Source organism: Notamacropus eugenii, chromosome 2 (genome assembly GCF_028372415.1).
Source record: "Notamacropus eugenii isolate mMacEug1 chromosome 2, mMacEug1.pri_v2, whole genome shotgun sequence".
NCBI lineage: Eukaryota > Metazoa > Chordata > Mammalia > Diprotodontia > Macropodidae > Notamacropus > Notamacropus eugenii.
The window spans coordinates 352,374,428-352,398,970 of NC_092873.1; the positions used below are offsets into that span (position 1 = coordinate 352,374,428).

General features: G+C 44.8%; 1 long non-coding RNA gene across 1 annotated transcript; it reads left to right on the forward strand.

Moving 5' to 3' along the window:
- Positions 1-210: 210 nt before the first annotated feature.
- On the forward strand, positions 211-20,143 carry LOC140528368 (uncharacterized). The gene is made up of 2 exons (XR_011975158.1): positions 211-882; positions 13,617-20,143. It is a non-coding gene; the product is annotated as an uncharacterized lncRNA (long non-coding RNA).
- Positions 20,144-24,543: the final 4,400 nt, after the last annotated feature.

Sequence of the window (24,543 nt, forward strand, 5' to 3'; positions counted from 1 at the left end):
GCCCCTCTCTCTGCTAAGGTGTAGGTGTCTATCTCCTTGCCTGTTGCTCCTCTCTTTTCTCTGTCTCGCCCTCCCTCCCTCCCTCCCTCCTTCTCTCTCTCTCTCTCTCTCTCTCTCTCTCTCTCTCTCTCTCTCTCTCTCTCTCTCTCTCTTGCTCTTACACACACACACACACACACACACACACACACACACACACACACACACACACACACACACGAGACCACTCCCTTTCCCCACTCTCTGTATTCTCTTTAGGGCTTGAGGACCTGTCTTTATGTCTTTTCCCAAACACATTAGTAAGATGATACATGAGAGTCGCTGAGCTTTAGGGTAGAGGGATCGCAGTTTCATAAAACTCCTCAGCCAGAGCCTACAAGAAGGTCGGTGTGGAAGCTGAGCTCTCTCAGCGCAGCTGACACCAAGCCTACCTGACCCTCGACCTCGATCAGGAAAAGGGGAAATGGAGGGGCTGGTAAGGTGAAGCCCTTTCAGCCAAAGACAGCAACCGCCAAAGGCGGGGAAGGGGGCCTAGGGAGAGAGCCGGGACCTACCCGAGCCCTGCTTTCAACCCCTCCCATTCCCCTACTAGCCTGCCAGATGAGCTGTCCAACTAGTTGGGCCCCTTTCTGTCCATCCCGCCGGCTGCAGCGTCGCCTCAGACATTGACACTGCGCAGAGAGGAGCCATAAAGGGGAGGGGGAGGAAGCTAGGGGACGGTGACCCAAGGCTGGGGAGCCAGAGCCTCCAGACTGTCGAGCCTTGGGCCATCATTCCACCTCCTCTCCCTAACCTCAGCTGCCGGGGACCAGACTACGTGAGCCGGACGCCTGGGTTCCTCTCCAGTGTTTAGCGGACTGAAAGGGTGAGCTAGTGCTGCAGGTAAGGGGTATTTCGGTTGGATCTCACGCGGATATTGACACAGAGTTGGTAGAGTAGGGGAGAGACGGGTTTTCTGCTCCAACCCCGCCCTCCTCTCCCCACCCCCAACTCCAAGACGTGGAATCGGCTGCCTCTGGACGAGTGGAACTGCAGGGACAGAACAGAGGTGGGGTTCAAGGATGGATGGTGTGGAGAAAAGTGTGTGTATGGGGGCGGAGGTGTCTCTGATTCGCTTAAACCGTTAACTGTAACCTTGAGCCCAGGCCTAACCCGCCGCCCTCTCCTCTCCTGGGCCCACCGAGTTTCCTCGGCTATCAAGCGCATTTTTCAGCCCTCTTCTTCGTCCCTAGTGTGCATGAGGTGGGGGTAGGGGTGGAAAGATAGAGAAAAGAAGGGAACTGGGGATCAGTGACATTTCCCGCCCGGCTCCACGCCATCAGATTCTGCTTCCCAAAGAAAATCTCGCAGTCACCGCATCCCCACCCCAGCCTGAGTCAACGACAGAACGAAAGATGGGGAGCCATCTTGCTAAAATAATCTTTACTCCCACCATCACCCCCCAGTCCCCGTCGGGTTTCAGACAGGCTTATCAAGCCTTCGTTTTCCCGATTGCAATCTCGAGTTCAAAGAGGGTTCTGGGAGACACAGAACTCGTTTCCTCAGCAATTCGAGATGAGATATTGGGGATGCGGCCAGGGAGGAAAAAGGATATTTTTTGTTTGTTTGATTGATTGATTGGTTTTGCCGATAAATCTTGCTTAAGCCCCCGTGTCTATTTTCCAGCTTTTGGGCCTTCCTCCATGCTTTTCACAGAGTGGTGTTAATGGTTTATTCGGGTCACCAAAAATCTTCGCCAGATCGGGGTAGAAAGGAGGCCCAGGCCTCTCCTGTCCTAGGATTGTGTTAGTGAGAAGGAAGGAATCTGTTGGGTAGGAAATGGGGGTGGGAGAGATAGCTGGCGCTGGAAGAGCATTCCTGAGTCTGTATCGGGGTGAAATGGAGCCCCCAGCATAGGAATTTAAGCTGAAGGTCTGAGAACTGTGGAGCGAACTCCTTAGAATGTGCCTGCTCCGACTTGGGAGGGTGTAAGAGGTCTAAATCCCTATTTAGATGCATACGTGTTTGTTTAGCTGTAAAAAGAAGGCTAAGTATGAACGTGATAGAATATAGACAAGACCTGGTGGAATTCAGGTGGGGCACATGCTTATTGTAGCTGCTGTTTAAGGAGTGTTATAGGATGAGTCGGTGGCTTTGTGTATAGACACCTAGGGTTGAGCCTAGTGTGCTCAAATACTATAATGTGAATATACTAAATATAATATACATGTATATGTACAGTTATGCATTATGGCAGTTACAGAAACATGTCTGTGGCTAGAATATTTGACTTAGTCTACGCTATGAAAAGTTTGTTGGAACTTTAATATCTTATTTCAATTTAATGTGGGTGGGTATCCCTCCAGTCTGAATGGATCTAAAAATGTTGAACACCTAAAGCAAGAAGGGAAAGTTTTCAATCTGCCCTGAAAGTTGGAAAAAGGTATTCAGCCTGTCAGTTCCACAGACCATGCAACTCCTCACTCCTGCCCCTAGAAACCAAAGAATCTGTTGATTTAAAAAAATGAATTCTCCTTATCTAACCCTACTTCGGGGGAACTACTGGAAACCCCTCTTTCACTATCCAGAAGGTCAGAGAGCTGGGATCTAGTTCTCTTCTCTCTCCCTTCGACCTATTCTAAATTTTTTCTGTAGCTCTTTGTCCTACTCTCTACTCATCCACCTGTAAACCAGTCACATAGCTGGCTTTACTCTGTTCCTAGCAAGTGCCAATCCCTTGAATGAAAACCAACCTCAAACTCCTAACACCCTTCTCTCCACTCTGAGAAAAGGGGTACTGAAAGAGGTCCGGTAACTTTCTTTTTGCTTAAAACTGCAGTCTAGGAGCCGACCTTTTCAAATAAGCCCTTTGTACTTCCACTCTAAGCCCCTTAACTGGGTTGATTCTCTCTAGTTTTCTCCATTTTGCTCTGTTTTCCAAATCCAGCATCTCGGAGGAAAATAAAGTTCAAATTGAGGTGGAACCTTAAGCAAAGAGGGAGAAACTTTCAGGATTTTCTGTTTCCAATGTAAGCTTTTTTGCTGAGGAAGGGGTTTCATTTGGGTCCCTTTTCTCCCATGGATTCTACAAATTTAGTTTTCCTAAAGATTGATTCCTTCCTCCCACTACCTCCCTCTCCTTCCAACCCTCAGCTGAAACAGGAGAATGTCAGACTAGACCTTATATTTAGAGAAAAAAGGCCATTGGGTCCTACTCTTTTACCAAGCCCACAGCAGCTGTTTGTCTCTCCCTCCTTCAAGGGCTGTTTTCTTTCCTTTTCTGTCCTGCCTTTTGGATAAAGTCTGGGAGTGGGGGGAGAAACAGGGAGTTAGAGAGAGAAGGTAGGGATACTGGGACTTGTCCATCTCAGTGCCATTAAACTGCAATGATTTGGTCTATGTTGTCAGATTACCAGGGATTTAACCTGTTGTTCTCCTTGAACTAAGGGTTTGGGTTTGGGGGAATGTTTACTTGTTTTTAGCAAGATTATCTGTTTCCACTCAACTCAAGAAAGAAGGGGAGAATTAGGATTTGAAGTCAGGTAATTTGGACAGAAACAGCATTCTGCTGCTGCCATCCTCCCTCTTCAGCCTCCATTATTCCAGACTAAAAATATTTGCCCAAGTGTGCTTTCGACCGATCCAAGTGGCTCTGTTCTGCTTTTTGATTGACGCCTTCATTTTCCACTTGGCTCAGGATTTTGGCCTTTGGGCGAACCTTAGCAAAAGAGAATCAGAGACAAATAATGGAGACTCCCAAGAGGGGAGTTTTCCCAGCAGAAGAGAGATGGCTTTGGATTTAAGAGGGTAAGGAGTCCAGGGTTATTCCCCATGCTTGACTGTCTCTCCCGGTTCCCACCTTGTATGAACCCAGTGCAGAGATTGGATTTAGAGCTGGAAGGAAACTTGGAAATAGCCTAACCCAACCCCTTCATATTTGGCTTTGGGACCCTAGGTGATAGTGACAGCAGAAGTAGCTGGAAAGAAGGTGGAGAGAGACAGCGAATTGCTCAGAAAGCAAAACATCCTAATGAAAATCTAAGAAATATTCTTGGTAACTTGGAGGCAGTGCCTAAGGATAATTGCTTCATCTTTCCAGTTTGATTTGGATGCTTTGGTGGTGGAGGCAACTGGAGTGAGTTTACATGTCTTGGAATCAAACCTGGTTGTTTGACTGCACTGAAGGGGTGATAAGAGACCAGCAGACACGCAGTTCTGCTCTCCTAGCGTATGACTAGGAATTTGAACTAGGCCTTTCCTTCTCAACCACAAAGGTTCCAGTTTCTTAAGCAGAGGAAGGTAGTTCCGCTTCCTAGACCTCCCGCTTGGCCCAAGTTCTTTCATATGGGGGGGGGAGTAGGTAAGGAGGGGTTCTATGTATCGCCAAAACAACTGGAATGAATGTACTTGAATGAATGTAGGGGTGTGAAGGACCAAGGGTCCAGGGGAGGGGAGTCATCGGGTTCTCCATTTTCCTTTATGTATAGACATTAGGATCTTGACCTTACCTGCCTTTCATGCTTAGGCCGGGTCCTTATGGCCCCAATGATCCAGATAATTCAGTCCAGATTCTTAGCCGGTTCACTCAGACCTAAGCGAAGCTTATCCCTCATCTCTGAGACCCGAACCAAGCGCCTCAATGTTACACCTTTCACTTTTAGAGCTATCCCTGGATTATTCCTAGTCAGAGTCCTTAGTCAGGGTTTGTGGGAGGGGCCGCAGTGCCCTGGACTCCTTTCTGGGGCAAGAGTATGGGGAGGGTTTGCCGAGAAAGTCCTAACTGGAGCTACTTGGAAATTGAAGAATAAAGAATTTTCAGCCCTTGGTAAGCCAGTTAAGTTTCCCGTCAAGACTGACACCAGGGGACGGGCTGTCTCGGAAAAGTCAGGCAGCCATTGGCCAGGGCGCCGGAAGCTGTTTGTACTTCTTTTCTGAGAAATAAATCAATTCCCAGAGATCTAGTCGATAAAACAAAAAGGAGAAAGGAAAGAAATAAAAATGAAAAATAAGAGAAAAATTGTACCAAACCTCCTTCTATGGTCTTCACTCTTCTGAATTTTCTTGCAAGAATCCAGACCTTAAGGTTCTCGAGCCTTAATTTCTAGAGGGCAAAGGAATTACTTTCTCTCCCTTAACTAGAGTCTCCTTTCCTTCACTAGTTCCCTACTTTCCTCTACCCCTACCCCGAGAAGCGAATGATCTGCCAAACTGCAATGGAATCACCTCCTTTTCACGGGGAAGTAAGAGTGAAGGGGTAAGCTCAGTTCCTGCCACAGCGAGGGAAGAACAGAAACTCGTACTGTAGATTGTCTCGGAGAAATGAGATCCCGGTGCCACTGATCGACTGCAGTTTGGCGAGGTCCTCGCTCCCCTCTCCCCGCCCCCCACCCCTCCCCACCTCCGGGCTGAAATCGCCTGGGCTACGGAGCAGCTGACGGCTCAGGCCTAGCTGATCAGCGGGCAAAAGGGAGTGGCAGCGAGGCCACTGGTTTGAGAAGTGAGGAGGAGATCCTCCAACACAGTTCAGAGCTCCAATTGTTGCCTAGCCAAGTGCAGAAGGGAATAGAAGCCATCCTCAGAGGCCATGGGATGCCCTAGAGAGGTCTGGAGTCTGCAAAGTCGGAGATGGAAAGGAAGCCCAAGGTGGGTATTAGCTAGGGAAATATTCCCACACCCGCTGCCCCAACCCTGATTCCCTCAACTGTACTGGGGAGTTCCTTGAGAGGCGTGCCTGGTGAGATTTAGGCAAGAGTCTTTAGTTTTACTCCTATGAAGGCAGTTTCCTTAGTAAAATCCAGGTGTTTCTTTTTAAACGGAAAAGAAGAATATTGTGCCCTTGCTCGTGGAGGAGAAGAACGAGAGAGAAGAAAATCAGAGAAAGATTATTAATGCTGTGATCACTCATCTTCTGAAGAAGCTAGTGGAGTTGGGAAAAGGTGGATGAAGACCTAAAGAGAGTTTGTCAGAGGAAAAAACTATTAACCTCACTCTAGACCTCACTGCCAAAGCTCCGATAGAGACTGCTGGGTGACCTGCAAACAATACAGTGGTTTGGCAGAAGGGAAAAGAGGGAGAGGAAAGAGCTCTCACTCCAGCCGCCAGAGGCATGAGGGTTAGGGAAATTCGGTGGACGGAGGGTGGGGTCCCCTGTGCTGACGCCCCAGGACAGATGTTAGAGACCAACAGTTGGAAGGCCAGCAGATAGACATCTGTATGCAGGCTTTCTCTCTCTCTCCCCTCCTTCTTTGGGTGCCAAGATGGGTGAGTAAGCTTCTTTCTCGATGTCTTCTACGGAAAGCCTGGAGTTGGTTCGGTCCCTTTCTTGACGACCACAAACTAAAAGCCACCTGGTAGCAGTTAACGAAAGCAAGGAATTTCAGCGAGCGGAGAGTGACTAATGTTCCCTGTTCCTCTTCTGACTCTTCGCTTTCTCTTTCCCGGACGAATTTCTACTCTTTCGGATGAAAGATAAATAAATAAACAAGCTTAAAAAAATCTGCATTGTCGCTGCAGTCCTGGCCACTTTATCCTCCCTAAACTGGGCTATTAATCAGATGCCATTAAGGAGCCGGAGGAGCTTTAATTGGCCCGTTCGGATGAAAGAGGGGGGCCCTAAGGAGGCTATTAAAATAATAATAATGATGGGGAAAGGCAACCATGGCTCGGCCTGGCCCTCCCCGCGTGCCCCGGGCTCCCGCTGGGTCCAGCCTCCTGCTTAGCTCAGGGTTTTTCTCCGCTACCTACCAAGAGGGCCTTTCCTTTTGCTCTCTCTCAATTTGTTTTCTCTTCTCTCCCCTTCCCTCTCTCCCTTCGTTTCTCTTTCTTTTCTCTCATTTCTATTGATATCTATTTCTGTCTGAGTCTCTCCCCTAGTTCATCCCCATTCTCTACTCTTAGTTTCCAGCCCTGGAAACCTTTAAGGTCAAGGCGAAAATTACCATGTCACTACCTGGCTACCTAAGAGCCTAAACCACCAATCAGCCCCGGTGCCACTTGAGAATTGAACCCGAGATTAAAACCCAGAGAAAAAACCTAGGATGTGAGAGGATGAGGAGTGCTTCTGTGCCGGTGTATGGACAGACAGAGAGATGCCAAATACAACTGAGTTTAGAGCAAATGTAAATGCATTCCATTTCAAATTCAGGAAATTCTCCATAGAACTAGGGGTAAAAAATAGAATACATTCCACATATGGTTTGTGTTCTATCCCTGTGTCCAGACACAGGAAGAAGAGTGTATTTTGTAAGTATGTCTTGGATCTGAACTTTCTAGTGAAAATCCCAGAGTGTAGCAGTACATGTAATTGTGACTATATTTTATTCGTTATTAATAATTTACTATGAATGCATTTATATGAGAACTTTACAGATTTTTATGTATAGCTAAAAGACTCATGTACAAAAACATAGATTCTCTTGTTATTATACATACATGTATATGCATAACTATGTATATATGCCCACAAAGCAGAATACATATATTTTCTAAACCTGTTATTTCACTGGTTTACCTTTTACCTATCAGTAAAGGAAATCCCTCCACTAATGCTAATTCATAATCTGACAGTAATTTAAAATTTTATAGAATTCCCTGAGGCTTTGAGAGTTTAAATCTTTTACCCTTGGTCACATAAGTTCAATGTCAGAGGCAGGTTTAAAACTCAGGTCTTCCTGACTCCATGACCTCCCTCTAGCGTCTAAGCCATTTTTCTTCTCATATATATATATTCATATTATGTTTATATATACATATATGTATGCACTGTTACATGCATAGATACACATGCATGCTGTGTGTGTGTGTGTGTACATCAATATCAGTGTTTGTCCTATCTGCATGCATCCCCTCCATGATTTTATGGACGTTATTACTGTGGGCAAAATAAAATGATAATAACAATTCCCTGATGTCTATTGCTGAGTCTCCCTTGACTTACTTAGGTAGGTCAAGCATTAGGAGCAATGCACAGGCCTAACACAAAGCATGTCCAAGAGCCTGAGATCCTTCTGGCAAAACCTGGGTGAGCTCAGGGTTACTGCTGCTTCTGACTCATTGCATAGGATTTTAGTGGAAGATCTATACTACATGTCAGTCTTTGTATATTATACACACACACACACACACACACACACACACACACACACACACACACTTAGGTATCTCCCTATCACTTAGCACCACACATATCACCAAAAGGTTGCCTTAAAATAAAGGGGAAAGTGCAAATACTTCAATATGCTAAGAGTTCATTTTCCCCTTCATCTTCTCCGTTATTATGATTATCTGATGGTAATCACTCAGAGTCAGGGCAACCTGACAAAAATACTTTTGCATAATTCATACATACATACCCATATGTACTCACAGGATATATGCAAGAATACATGCATATAGATATAATAATAATATTATATATATAACATTAAAAAGGCCTTTTATTCACCCATTTGTTTCATCTCCTTTGTTTCTGTGGGATATTTTGATTCAGAGAGCACCTGAAGTTTTTAGAAATAAGTGTCTTAAAAATAGGACCTATGGGCATTCCCTTTTTTGTCTCAGAGATTCAGAAAGTTAGTGCAGTCCTAGCCCAGCCTAGCCCAGCCTAGCCCATCCTAGCCCCAGCCGTGCAGGAGAAGACCGGAAAATGAGCAAAAGGGAACTTGAGTTTGGATTCGAGGTTGGGAAGGTTGGCAAAGAAACAGGTCCATGGAGATGAAGCCTTTAGCTCTGCCAAGGGCGACCTCAGGTGGAAGAGGGCCTTTCCTTTTGCTTCTATCAAAATTCGATATCATTTCTTCTTAAGCGGGTCACTCCTTGGTAGGATACCCCGAGGATCTTATTCTGATCAGGAAAGGAGGCTTGCGAAAGTAAGTTTTTTTGTTCCTCAGTTTCCTCGTCTTTAAGATTCTTTCCATTCTGTGGGTCTTTGGTTCTACTTGGCGCTAAATTAAGAAATCTCCATCTGCCAGGAAGATTATCGCTCTGACTTAAACCAAGTTGATGGTCACAGTTTAGGCTCCAAAAATTTTGATCCGGGATTTGAAACATCAGATTGGCTAGCTGTATTAACTAATCTAATTCACCCATTTCCTTAGCCTCTTAACAGCAGGCCGGCCTACTGTCTACTGGACCACAATGCCACCTGTTGAAAAGAAAAGATTCCATGTACAACCTTCGTTTCCCAGATACCAAATAGTAGTTATGATGGATTTCGGTCCCCCACCCCCATTTTGACCGGTTGATTGACTGAATTAGCCCAATCACCTGCTTGCTTAGGATTCTTGGGAAATGTAAACTTTTGTTTGTTTTTCTGGAAGGAGGGGATTAGTAAGGAAAGTTTATTCTCCCACCTCTCCCGGCTTCCTCTCCGGATGCAAATAGGCTATGCAAATAAGTACTTCTTTTCATCTTCCTGGAAGAGGCACCCGGCTCCCCCCCTTCCCCCTCCTTACCCCCCTCCTCCCTCCCCCGCCTCCTCGCTCCATTTGTGAAATTGAAATGCGCGCATCTGGATCGGCTCAGCACCGAGACATAAAAACCAGACTCCTAGTAGTCATTACAAGTTCGGCTCCTCGGCGTCAGCTAAAGAGACTCGCTTCCTTTTCTAGGGCTTAGTCTAGACGGTGTCCGGAAAAAGGCAGTGATCCAGCCAGTTCAGGTCAATACTAGAAACTCGCCTTTCTCCCAAGGAAAAGGCCTAACTGTGGGTATCAACCTGGATATTTTAAAAAGTGATTTGGAGCATGCATGATTTCAGTTGTTCCCTCAGTTCTTCCCTTTCTTTCAGTGTTCTAGCCCTCCTGGTGTAGTGGCAGGGTCGGGGACGCCTAAGCGAAACAGGAGTTAGGACATCAGTTTTCTTATCTGCAAAAAAAGGTATTTTAATAGTTTTACGATTTTTCTGTGTTCCTGAACTTTTCCCTAAACTGGTTTTTCTACAGCACTAAGTGGGTTGGGTGGATAATTCAGCCCTCTCCCCCTACTCCAATTAAAAAAAAAATAAAAAGAAAACCCCCCAACTGCATGAACTAGTTTTCTTCGGCCTTGAACGCGTGGCCTAAATGGTCTTTAATTAGAGCAGAAGAAAATATATCTGGTTTCTCTTCCTCCCTCTAGTGCTCCAGAACTTTGCTAATTAAACACCCACTCCCCCCACCCCCCACTAATTTCGTGCTTTTGAGAGTTTCCGACAGAGGCTCTGCAGCCCCTAGCCATCTCTCTGACTGTACCTCCTTTGCTCCTCCTGTCCCCTGCCCCCATAGGTTCGGGAGTCGCCAAGCTGAGGATAGGGTCTCCGAGGTGGAGTTGGCCTCATTTTGGCAAACAAAGGAGGGGACTCCTTCCCCCGACCCTGCCCTATTCTGCCTCCCCTTCGCAGTTCCCCAGTATAAGTCTTTGGACCTGAAGGCGACACACGTGGCATTCTCTGGAACTGGCCAGAAGTTCCAGCCACAGCAGGTTCGTCCCCCTTTTCACATCACAGGAGGTGCGCTTCCGGCAGGAAAGAGACCTAACTGTCCTCGAAAAGAGAGTTAAGAGTTACATCTCCTTCAGGGATGGGGTCGTCGCTGCTTGTCTGGAGCACATTGAAGGGAATCTTTCACTATCTATTCTAATGCTTTACTATTGGGCAGACACACAGGCTGAATCACCATAGGAAGGCGTCAGGATTTGCTCCTATCACTTAAAATGAGTCTCCACTGAAACTGTGCAGGAAATGAGTATTTTTTTTGCTTCAGGCTTCATTCAGAATCACCTTATGAAACCATTCATTCACTTTCCTCCCCCAAATAATTCCACACGTATGAATCTGGACTCAGGGGTTTGCTTCTTCACACACACACACACACACACACACACACACACACCTTTTCTAAGAAGGGGGGCTGATTTTTCGTAATGGAGGCAGTTGTCTAAAAAATTCCAGTGTAAAGAAAGGGAGAACACTTCGATACACACCCCTTTTTCCCTCTCTCCATCAGTCTTAAGTAGGTTTGTGCCTGAGTGAATGTTTCAGATAATTGCCTCAATTCTCCCATTCACTTTGTGAGTGTAGAAATGGACCGTTAATGTTTCCAGCATCAGGGACTTTGGGGAAAGATATTTTAAGTGAAATGGTCTTTGCTTCTTTGGGTATAGGAGGATTGAGGACTTTTGGTTTAATCATTGCTTCCATTTAGGCACAATTCACAGTGTTAAGAAAATTTCCTGAACACACAGGGAGAGTAACCAATTTGTCTTGGGACACAGCTAATAAGTACAGCAGGTAGCATTTGAACTCAGGTCTTCCTGAATCTGAGACTGATCTGCTATTCAAGCCTGTCTCTCATAATGGGAGATTGGAAAAAATCAAGAGATATAATGGCTCTGTAGGTTTTTATTTGCGTATAGCCTGGTTCTTTCTCAAGTGTCTCTGTGGAATGCTGATTCTGTGCACCTTCCCTGCTTACTAATTATCTGTTTCTGGTGATACTGGAGGAAAGAAATTAAGAACATTAGGAACTGGGAAATAGAAAATCAGATGTAGGGATTTTGTTGTTGCTGCTCTTGTTCAGTCGGTTCCGACTTTTCATGACCCCATTTGAGGATTTCTTGGCAAAAATGCTGGAGTGGTTTGCTATTTCATTTTTCAGCTCATTTTACAGGTGAGAAAATTGAGGCAAACAGGGTTAAGTGACTTGCCCAGGGTGACAGAGCTAAGAAGTGTATGAGGTCAGATTTAAACTCAGGTCTTCCAGACTCCAGGTCCTCAGTATATCCAGCTGTCCGGTAGGGATTTTACCTGTCACATAACTAAAGAGAGCTCCTCTATCAGTCTCTCAGGGTGTGTGGAAGACTAAGACAATTAAATCGACTAATCAGATTCTGAAACATGTTTGCCTGAAATAGCCAAATAATTGGTAAAGAAGAAATGTTGCATTGAATTGTCCTGATAATTGTTCCAATTTTTACTCCCTTTTGCATTCGTGATATTACACACTGCTGCCTCCCCAGCCTGTGTAGAAAGATCCATTTTCCTGCTCATAGGTGTGGAAATGAGGTATCTGATGAATTGTTCAGGAACCAGAAGGGGTTGTTCATAGCTGGGCATCAGGGAGATTTCTCTGATTAGAAAACACTTCTGGATATATTTTTTTAAACGTTAAAAGAACAGAAAGGGCCTCAATCATCCAAGTTCCTTACTGCTGTGGCACCCTGATATCTGCTCTCATTTGTTTAGCTTCCTCAACCATCCCACCTGATCCCTTCCTCACAATCCTATCCTATTCTTTTGCCCTATCCTAGGAATAAACTAAATGGAGGTAGATTCACTCTTCAGGGTTTGCAAGGCAAATGTCAACTCTTAAAGCTCGTAAGGGGTACAGTGGTGGTCAGGAGCCCCCCCCCCCCACTTTGTTTTCTATCAAATCTATCTGGATCCTGGGAGTGAGCCTCAGAATTTGTCCGGAATAGGTTGCAGGAAGGGACAGGTCCTTCCCTTACTTTTCCGGACTTTTAAGCCAAATACCTATGGACTTGAGTGCTGCCCAAGTCATCTTGGAAGGGAAGCCCATAGCATAAGATATTGATCCTTACCTTTCCCTTACCTTGGCATCATTTCTGGGTGTCATAGCAGTGTAGAGTTTCTGTTCAAAGGACCAGAAGAAGTGTTTATTCCTCTCCACACTCCTTGGATCTGGAGCCAGCATGATTAGGATGATACTTATTTTCCCACTCAAGTCCTCCTCTAGCCCTTTAACATTCCCCCAGGCCCTTCTTCCAGAAGCTCCCTCCCAGGTTTAGTTCTCAGTTCCAGCTGGAACCGCCCCTTTCCTTGGTTGGATGAATCCCACAGAAAGGGGGGGGGGGGGAGAGTTTCTTATTTTCTGCTTTTTTCCTTCTCCACCTACCCCCCCAACACCACTGAACTCCATGTTCAGAAGGCTTCCTTTAAGGGTTTCATAAAAATTCCTAGCATTTTCCGCATAGGAAAAAAAAGGAAGCAATAGTTCGGAAAACACAGGTTCTATTTAAAGGGAAGGCTACATTTATTGAAGCAATTCTCCTGTTTAAGGGTAGATTGTGAAGAATTAATGATGATCTATCTTTCTGTCCCAAGATCTAACCCCAGAGTGTTCAATTTTCTTGTGACCCTTGATAAACCACGCATTCCTCTAGCTTTGCTTTTCTTTTTCTCTGTGAAAGGATGGTAGTATCAAGAAGAGGAATCTCTCTATGAGGGCATCTGGAGTCAAAAGATTCAGGTTTGAGTCGTAGCTCTGTTATTTGGTATTTCAGAATCATAGAATCTAGATCTGAAGAGGAGCCTTGCAACTCATCTAGTTTCACACCCCTAATTTTACAGATGAGCACTCTGGGGCCCAGAAAGAGGAGTTAACTTGCCCAAGGTCACACAGGAATTCCAACCCAGGTCCTTTCACTTCAAGTACCATGCTTCTGACACCACCCACAACTGTCAAGTAAGCTGGTTTCCTTCTCTGGGCCTCAGTCCTCATCTGTAAAACAAGAAGGTTCCACCACAGGATTTGAGGGGTTCTTCCTCGTCCTGACATTCTAGGAGTCTATGGCTGTTTTCCTCTCTCTCCCAACTCTCCTCCACTCCCAGGTCGCTTAACTATATTTGTCTTGCTTGGCAGAGGGCACCAAAGACGATGTCCCGGGGGCAACTGGCTAAGAGCCAGTTTAGGGCGGCCAGAGAAAGCTGAACCCCTGCAACCAACACCAGATCTTGGAGCTGGAGAAAGAATTCCGTTTTAGCATGTACCTGACTCGTGAGCGCCGCCTAGAGATCAGCTGCAGCGTCAACCTGACGGATAGACAAATGAAAATCTGGTTCCAGAATCCGAGAACGAAAGTGAAAAAACCCAGCCCGACCACCCGGGAGCGTCACCCCTGGCAGCGCTATTTCCCCTGTGACAGGGATACGGCCGGCTCTCGTGGGCTTGTATACGTGAACAGGCAGGTTCGGGATTAGGGTGGGAGATGGAGGAGAAGGGAAAGGAATTGTATGTACAATTGTTGAGGATGTTAGAAGGATCTCTTTTGGGGGCTGCGAGGCAAAGAGTATGGAAGTATTGTTCTTCTGGTCCGTCTCTACACTCAGTGTTACTTCATAATCTGGATCATATATTCTTCTTCTCCCCAAACAACAAAAATATGAATTACGAGAACAATCGCTTGTGTTTTCATAGCGCTTTGCAGTTAGAAAGCACTTTCATATTTTATATTTCATCTACCCTCTTCAACAGTCCTGTAGGATAGACAGAGCAGGGATTATTATTTCCATTTTGCAGACAAGAAAATAATCTTAGAGAGCTAAAGTCGATCTTCTTCTCTGAGTCCTATTTTTCTCTGAAAAAAAAAAAAAAAAGAGGTACTTGGACTAGCTGGTTTCTAAATTCACTTCCCCCAGGACCCTGCTTTGGGTCATGTTGTTTGTTATTCCGTTAAAGAAGGAGAATGGGGGAAGGGAGTGTTGCCCTTAATTGTAATAGCTTGGGTCTCTGTACATCTCAATTTTTCCTGCTAATTTCCTAGATTGGAAAAACGATTTGGGGCGAGGGGCCGACTGCGCGAGTATTCAAACTTTTAAAAATGAAATATTGTCTATACAGCCTTAATTCACTACATCCTGTAGACAGGCTTTTTTAGCAGTTGCTGAACATCTCTATATCTACACCTCTTTGATGGTTTTGATTGGAGAAGTTAAACTGTCTCGTTTTTGACATAATGAGGAATGCAGTACCTAGGTGGATTTGGACTATCACAAAGTTATATTAGGGCCAGAAATCTGTGCAACCAGAAGAGCAGTGCTAGAACACCTATTATGTAGAGGTGGCTATGACGGGTCAGCATAGCACCCACCCCTCCCCACCCCCCACCCTGGCTTCAAAGTTCTCCAATACTCTTTGGGAAATTTGTAGAATATGCATTCATGTAATGGCTGGATAGTCTTGGTCTCTAGTCTTGGATGCCAACCATTCCCAGGGCCAGTACTGGTAAATGGGGAAGCAGCTAAGAAGGTATCATAACAATATTTTAAATAAAAATGTTGCATTACAAAGAGATAAATAAACAAGTGAGACAACTGTAGTAGGGGGAGGAGGATAGATAGCTCAGGGCTCTTTCTATATCCTGTAATATTCGTGTTTGTGTGGGTTAGAAACAGCTTCCTGTTTGAAAGCTATTCACGAATGCTCTCTCTTCATGAATGTGATCTCTCTCTGTCTCTCTGTCTGTCTCTGTCTCTGTCTCCGTCTCTCTCTCTCCTCTCTGTCACACAGGCATAATCTGCCTGTCTGATTTGTGCTCTTGTCTTTGTCATTCTCCCTATGTATGTTCCTTTTCCTCTGTCTTTCTCCTTCTCTTTTCTCTTTCGCACTCTGAAGAGAGAGAAGGAAATTGTCCTCCCAACACCCTTTCCCATTCTCTGTCTATAGGACATCATGGAGAATTAGCAATTATGAGGTCAATCTAGGAAGAGTAGTCCAATTATGTGCATTTTTCTGGTGCCCAGGCTCCCCTCCCTTTTCTCCTAACAGAAATAAAAACAGCCACCTGGCTCTTCCCAGGCTTTACTAAACAAACCATAAAATCCACTTTAGCCACAATTACCAGAAAATTGAGGCCACAGTGATGGGCGCTTGGGTTTCAGGGCTCAGTCTGTATGTATGGCTGAGAAGGGAAGAGGAACGGGTCCATGAAAGCTGGTTACCACTGTGCAGTTGATATTCCAGTTACCTTCTGACTCTAGGATTCCACATGTAGGCACATACAGTGGGACACTGTCATTCAGGGAAGGTAACTAAATAATCGGGACTAACCTTCATCTTTTTTTCCCCTTGAACTATTGGCATCTTGTCGGCAACGTTGGTAGCTGTCCTGTCGGTAGCTGGAATGATTCAGATAAATGAGTAGATTCCTTCACTATGTTGATGTAGATTTAGCTTCAATTTGGTTCTCTCCTACCCAGCCAAAATCTTCAGAAGAATAGAGCAAGAGAGGCTCAGTGGAAAATTGGTTTTGGTTTGCAGAGTTTCCTTGGTCAAAAGTATCCTTAAAATTTTCTCAGCCCTCTTTTGTCCCCAGTGCTTACTTGCACTGGCCCTCTAGCAAGGATTCTTTTCCCTTTTCCAGAAAAACAAAAGAAAATCAACTACTACTTTCCCCCTCCTCCCATCCCACCCCCCCAAAAAACAAAAACCCTAACAATGAAAATAAAGCCTAGTCAGTAACACAAACTATTGTGGAGGCAGGCTTTTTGATATGACATGTCTTAATTATCCAGAATTCTGCCATGACTGTAGTCATTCTTCTGTCGGTCTCTTCTCTTTTGCTTTTACTTACCCGGATCTCCTCCCATATCCTTTTTCTTTAGGAGGGCCCCTAAAACCTGCCCCATCCACCCCCACCAACTCCATGGTGTAAAGTAATTGCCCATCTACACTAGCAAAGCAGTGAATTAAGGCAACGATTTCAATGATTTCCTCCTCGCTCACCAAAAAAAATAAATAAATAAAAATTCATCTTCCATTGAAACATTTAGATAACTGAGGTAAAAATGGGTGAGGAGGTCTTTGCCTGGAAATATCCCCAGGTCTCTGCTCCATTGGTAGATAGGAAGAGAACTTGAGATGTGTAGTTTTCAATAGAGTCAAGAGTCAAGCTCTTTGCACGACAGAGGGTCTCAGGGCACGAGGCTGACTCAGGGGTCTGGCCCAGAGTTGATGATTTTTTTCCTGTTTTTCCCATTGTTTCATGGACCAAAGATCTGGTACTAAAGTTCCATCAGTCTATTTCTTGTTCCTTCCTCCTCTCATTCCCCACATCTCTGGTTAGGACTGGGTCAATCCTCTTTTGGAAACATTTAGCAGCGTCAAAAAGGTGGGGCTGGTGGGGGATGGTTAAGTCAATATTCTAAAGGAGGCCAGAGCTGGTTTTTTCTTTCAGTACAAAGTACTATCTTCAGAGAAGAAAGACACCAAGGCTAGTCCCTCTATTTCTCGCTCGTAAATTTGTTTCCCCTTCTTTTTAGCCTGCCCTACCCCCCCCCCCCCACTCCCAACCCCCAGTTGCTTTTCTTCTCTGCACTTGAGGGCATGTAAACTGTTGGAAGTTCATCAACATAGTGAACTTTTATTGTATTTCCGGTACCTTAGATTTATACTTCAGCCCCACCCAGGCAGGGCGAGTGGAGGGGGAAAGCTGAGGCATTGAGTTAGGGCTGGGTCTGTCTTCTTGTGGACTTCTTTGATTAGGCATTGCCCTTCACTCCCTCAGAGAGTTATCCTTTCTCAAAAACTTAAGTTTGGGTGTGGAGAGCTGGGAAATGAATTTAATTCCCATACTCTCAGTCCAACTCTCCACCAACATATCAGCTTCTCAGGTAAGTCTGATATTTCCATCAGCAGGACCCAGCTACCCAAGCTGTGTTGCTTTCAGGTGGGGGAGGGAAGCTAGTCTGTGTGAGAATGCATTGTGATTTGGGGGGAGGATTAATGGGGGGAAATGTCTGGAAATTGAGGCCAGGAAGCAAATGGAAGTCATTCTCAATTCCCTATTTTCCAGTAAAAACTCAAAGCTCCTGTTGGAAATAATGCTTTTAATATTCAATTCAGTTGCCCTCCCTCCCCTAATGGAAACCCCTGTCCCATCTCTTCCAAAGAACATCCCAAACCCTAGCCAGCTCACTAAACTTTTCATTCTGTTACATGCTTTTTAGTCTACCCTCACTGTCCTTGTGAATCTTCTGTCGGTGCCTGTCTCTCTCCTTCTCTGTGTGTCTCTCGATCTTTGGCTTTCCCCAACTGATCTCATTGGGGAAGGCAGGCTGGAGATTTTGGGGACAGGGCTGTCTGCCTCATGGATTCTCATCGTTTGAAATGTGTTATCCTTTGAACAACTCAGAAATTTGGGGAGAGAGTTAAAGGTAAACTAAAAGAATATATGGCAAGTGTAGACACCTCTCCAGGTCACTTAGATTTTTTTTTAAGTCCTTTAACCTGTTGAGATCAAAAGCTGCTATTTGGAAAGACTGGATGCAAAGACAAGGTGGAAAACCATCAAGGTGAAGGGAAAATAAGGGATTGTTCTGGCTGCCAAGTTCCCTCTGCCTGTTTCACTTCAGTCTAGCTGAGAATCTTTGGGGCAAAGAAGGGAGAAGAGTGATGCCCCCGACAAATAAGAAATCATTTCACTTCTTATATCCTGTCTCGGAATCAAATTTTTTGTTGTTTTTGTTCCCTAGCAACTGTTTTCTATTAAGAAAGAGGACTGAAGGAAAAAGTTTTAACTCGCAACTGATGTCAGATAAAATGGCCCCAGAGGCCTCGCCTTGGGTCAGCCAAGTCCCTGACCCAGAGCACGGATTGAGAACTGCTCAGTGGGTTAGGTAGTTTCCTGTTGTTGGGCCTAGATTTCTAAACACAAGAACATCAAACCACCTGATTCACTGCAGTTACTGTTCGTCGGTCAGCCTGGGAGGGTCTGGGAGCCGGGCAGACACAAGGCGAAAGAGGGAGAAGGCAGAGAGATCTGGCACCAGTCAAAGATGGGGGAAGAACATGCGGGAAGAGAGCATAATTGGGCAAAAGCTCCCTCCTGCTTATTCTCTCTCTCTCTCTCTCTCTCTCTCTCTCTCTCTCTCTCTCTCTCTCTCTCTCTCTCTCTCGGGAACTGGAGGTGGTGTCAGAATGAGCGGTGATGGTCGTTGGACTTGTCAAGCCCCAATGGTGAAATTCTCAACGGAATTCGGAATCACCAGACTAGAACTCAGTGTTCCTGGAGGTGATGTAGCTATTCTTTGCCCCCACAGGGATGGTGACTGGAGAACTCGTTAGGGACACCAGTTCGAAAGGCCTTGTTCATTCTCTGCCTTCCAAAAACCAAATAATCCCCAAATTCCTAAATTTGAGAGTCAAATATGCCAAAGAAATGTGAGAGCCAAATGTATCAAATCCATTATTGAATCTCCTGAAGAAGCCCCAAATGCTCCCAAATATTGATGGGCTGGAGTCAGATCCCAGAAGGGATTTCTTTCCCTTCTTAATTTATCCTAAACTCATAGAAAGTTAATCTAGCTGTTTTGTCTCCTTACCAAGTAGGGAACCCATGCCTCTCCCAAATGGAAGAAGAGGAATGAAGACAGATCTGAGAGCTACCCAAAGGTCAGACAGGGTAAGGGATTTTGCAAACTCTAGGATTGTGAGAGTTAATATCCTGGGATTCTCAGTACAGGAGAAACGTGGAAAGCTCCTGAATTTTCCTTTCCAAGGAATGGCACTCGGCTCCCCACACTTTCTAGTAATCTTTTTCTATAGATAGTGGGATACAAAAGTGACCTTTCCAAGTGGTCAGTCATTCCAGCTGCTGGGTCAGCCCCCATTTTCATAGGCTATATTGGAAACTCGGTTCCAAAGAGTCAGTGGGTCCGAGGGGAGGGAAACTTCACTAGGAGAGACAGTTTCTTGAAAGAGACTCAGTGTTGTATGGGGCCAAGCCCAGTTCCTGGGTGAAAGAGACTTTAGATGGCAGGGCAGAGACTGGCGCTGAAGTTGGTAAGGAGCTCACAGATTTTAGGGTTTTTTTGAGTTACTGTGGTTTTCTGCCCATGGGGTTATTAAATTGTAGGGTGCTGAACAGATGGGTATGGGGAGGCAGAGGAAGTCAGAAAGCATAAGGGACTTTTGTTTCCAGCCTCTCAGTCCTCAACTGCCTTAGGCCAAGAGACCAAGGAAAAGGAGTAGGCAGTTTGGGTGAACAAGTAACAGAGATCTCCAGCCCAGGGTGAGATGTATGGGAATTTCTGATCTCTGGTTAAAGAACCCCAAGAAAATTTTGAAAATCACACCTGCCTTTTTAGAGGATACAAGGTACTTGCCCTAGAATTCACCTCCAAAGACCAATTCTCTTCCATCTCTGGGACTCAGGGGTTTGGGAAAGAGGTCAGAGTTTTTCATTTCCCTAGACTTTATCTGACTTTTCTTTTGAACTATTTCAGTTCTCATAAAGTTTTAGTTTGGCTCAGTGATTGCCTTCCACTCCAACAGCCTTCAACACCCCCCCTCCCATCACCAACCCCCTCCTGGAAAAGCACTGAAAGAAAAAAAAAGAGGGGGAGGGAGAGAAATAAAGAATCTTTGGAAAGCAGAGAGGTTTACAACAACCACAGGTTTTATGGAAGTCATTCTGTAATAACCTTTTACCTGGAGCGGATCCTTCCCCGCCCAGCCTCCTCGCCTTCCAGTCTCCGTTTGGTTCCTCACCCAAAGATACAATGGCCCACCCTTCTTCTTCCTTCCACAACCCAGATGCTGATTGGGGCACTTAAAGTTGGTTAAAGTATCTGGAAGTCCCTTCAGAGTGATTCTGCACATACCAGGGTATATTCCCTGCTGCACAGAAGTGGGCAATGGCTATAGAACGCCCAACCTTTGGAGCACATCTATGAAACCACAAGATTCCTTAGTATCTTCTTCCCCGTTTCTCAGGAAAAATGTTCTCCTCGCTTTTTCAGTCCCCCAACAAAACTAGTACCGGAGCAGAGAAACTCTGACCAGCTGAAAGATAGCGTGTGATCACTCTTAAGTGATACACCAGGAATTTCTAGGTAGACCTACCTAGTCAGCACATGTATGCACATATGTGTGAATCTTTATACATATATGTGATTTTTAATAAAAAAGGAACAATTAGGGTCCATTCCTGCACATACATTAAATAAACAGATTTCTGTGCCCTTTGCGTACGTAGTATTTTTACAGAAGAGAAATACCACAAAACCCGCAGTCTCATACACCCATTTCATTCACTTAGGAAAGAAGGTCTGTGGATCTGAATTTTATTGAGAGCCAAGATGGATATACATAGATACACAATACATTTGTACATAATACATATGTATGTGTAAATCAGTATTTGGGACTTGCAACCACGTCCAGACTATAAAGTAGTGAGACTGGTTTCTGATTTTTCTGTGTTCTGTAGGAGCCCTCTCAGTACTTTACAAATTGTAAATATAAATTAGCATCTATTTGCACATATAGAGAATACATTTTTTATTTACATGGAAGTTCAGAGGCTAGACACATTTAGCTACCCAGTCCCGAAAACTTTATTAAGCATCTACTACGTGAAGGGTATATACACTTGCACATGTAATTTTATCTATAACATATCTATACAATAGAATATTGGGGGACAAATTATATACAAACATAAAAGTTTCATTATACATACACAAGTCATTATTTATCTGTTCTATAGTTGCACTCTATTATTTGCATGTACATATTTCATAGAGGCATAGATACACAATTAAATATTAGAGAGTCAGAATCAGACCTAGAATCTATCATAAGCATACACACTTATTTATTATATACTCATGCATTATATATAATGTATGTATTTTAACACAGTGCCTTACAGAAGTAGTAGGCACTAGATAAATACTTATTGATGTGACCCACATAAAATATATGATATATTTGCATTTTTGTTAGTTTGTTGTTTCCTTCCTTGCTTCTTTTCCTTCCTTTTTTCCTTTCTTCCTTTTTCCTTTCTATCTTCCTTTATTTCCTTTCTTTCCCACCTTTTGTTCCTTCTTTCTTTATTTCCTTCCATTTTTGTCTTTTGGTCATTCTGTCTCTCACTGTCTCTCTTTCTCTCCCTGGATGTCAACAAGAGAATCTTCCCGCACTCAGCCAGAGATTGTAATATGAACTCACCCGAGGTCCCTTGCCCAGTGTCTCAGACTCCATTCTTCTCAAGAATTCCAGCCCATGGGCCCTTAAGTGGATGGAGAGAATCAAATGGGAAGATGTTCTGGTTTCCATAAGGGTCCTTCCCCTCGATTGCAAACCCAGATTCTATGCAGAAAATAGCAAGAGGTTAAGAGAGAAGACGGGTCTTCTGCCTATAAAATAAAAGATATTTGACTCTTTAGGATTTTTTTTCTTTTTGCTGTGTTGGTGAGGGGAGAGGGGAAGGAAGGGATGATCACCTTCTCAGGGCAGGATAATTCAGCACTCAAGTTGCTCTCTAGAAAGAGCCTTTCAGAGCCCAGTTCTGGGCTTCCAAAGGCTCATTTAACAGTAGCAATAATGACAATTATAACTGATCTCATTGAAATAGAAATAGGATTTCTACTCAGCATCCAGGGTCCCTCAGTCTTAGAGCCCATTCTCTTTCCCAGAAGACAAGGTAGCTAGCATAGACATTTGAAATGCAGCATTTTCTGTCTTTGAGGAGTTTTCTGGATTCATATGTCACCTTTTTTTGTCTGCACCCACTCCTCAATAAAAATGAAAGTCGTGGAGGACTTCAGGAACACAGGAATCCCCATTTGGAAAAGGAAGGTTTCCATGAGGCTCTGCCATGGATTCCTTTTCCCCTCAAAGGCTCTTCAGGGTGGATTCAGTCCCAAACCTTCAATGGGAGAAAAATTACACACACACACACACACACACACACACACACACACACACACACACACGGATTCTTTTTCCCCTCAAAGGCTCTTCAGGGTGAATTCAGTCCCAAACCTTCAATGGGAGAAAATTTCACTCACACACACACACACACACACACACACACACACACACACACCTGAAGTGAAGGCTCCACATCCCCGAAAGAAGGGGGAGAGAGGGAGAGAAGCTGCAGCCCCTCATAATCACCTTCCTCTGTTAGGGATCCCACGCAGAATTTCTCTAGAATCCCAGGGAAAGAGTCCTTCTAACCCACACTGATCACTCCAATCCAGACACCGAAGTCAAAAAGAAACCTTTATCTCTTGGGACTTTAGGGTTTGCCCCAATTTCTCTGGAAGTAAGAAGAGGATTCTAAACCTTACAGTCCTCTTTCTTCTGCTCCTGTTAAACTTTAAATGACAGCCTCCTTTTTTCGCAGTCCTTCCTATATTTCTTTCTTTCTTTCTTTCTTTTTGAATGAGCTTTGCCAATTGAAATAGGCTACCGGGTCTCTGGCGTCCTGAAGGCGGAAGAATAGAGGCTACCAGCAGGGGAAAACAGAAGGGCTAAGGAAGAAATAGCCCAGCAGACAAACTCGGCTTTGGGAGTGTGTGTACATATATGCATATACACACACACACATAGTATGTATATGTATATATAGTATGTATATATGTACCACATACATATATACACATACATATATAACGCATATGTGTGTATGTATGTATGTTGTATATTCCAGCCTCCAGCCTCCACCTCTGTTTGGGCTCTAATTTATATAGTATAGAAAATTATATACTCAGCCCTGCCACGGTTCGTAACGCTGTTATTTATGGTAGGGGAGGACTGATTTTTTTCCTCGGTAATATATTTATTACAGGTAAGCCGACAGCAGACTCCATCAGTCTCGCAAATAGAGAACAGGTGTTTAAGTTTAATATTGATTCAGGACCGCTCTTTGGTCGGTGTTCTCCCTCTCTGACTCTCTGCTCCAGCCTTACTTCATCTTTTCTTGTCTCTGCCAAGCATCCCTGAGCCAGATAGGGGCAAATCACACCGGGGTCCTTTTCCCGAAGGAGCCTAGGGAAAAATTCGGCGGACTCGCATGTTCTTAGGCCATCCGTCCATTGTGCTGTCGCCCGGGGGAGAGCTAGGTTCGAGAAGGAGGAGGAGATGGGGGTGGGGATAGTGGGGCAGTACTCGATGCCAGGATTGATCTTTAAAAAATCATTTTGGAATCGCCATCATGGAAAGAAATATGACGCTACGCCCTCGTATTTCACAAGTAATGACACGAGATGGCTTCATTTGGAAAGGAAAGGGAGGGAGGGAGGAGGGAGGGCAGAGTCGCCCCCCCCCCAGATGACCTGAAGGCAGCAAAAAATCGAGAAATCATAAGTTGGAATGACCCTATATCCTTTTGTTAAGGGGACCTTAGGTAACAGGGCTACCAGAGAGATATGGAACAGGAGGCAGCTTGCTCTAATCCCCGCGTCCTCCTCAAGACTCCTCTTGCCGCAGAGGGATTAAGCTTTTCAAGACATTTCTTACGCAGGCCACCGAGACTTTCAGCACCTCACTTTTCAAACACCCCACAACAGCAACTCTGAAAAAACAACAACAATACCCTGGCCCAAAGTAATCACATTCCAATAAAGTTTCCCCTCTACTTCTCCCTTTCCTCCACATTATACTTTTTTAGAGCAGATCCCAAACTTCTTGGGGCTCCCCAACTAAGAAGCAGACCACCGAGGGTTTTCCTGGAAGGAGGAGGAGAGGAAGCTTGGTGAGATGCGAGACGAACCAAAGTGTTGATCGGGTCTCTCAAGTGCCCGCGAAATTTATATCAATTAAACGCGCTCTTCAGAAGCGCCGGCTAGGCTGCCAGGGAGGTGGGAGGCCATTTCTTCAACCTATTCTCGGCTGCCTCAGGATTTCCTTTACTGGAGGAGATGTGGTAGCCTGCCTTAGAGAAGCCGATTCAGGGAGAAAGGAGGGGGAGAGGACCTATTCAAGAGTAAATAGCTACTATCCAACCCAAAGGTGCAACTCACATTGGGGACCCCTATCCGTTGTCCTTTCGTTCTCC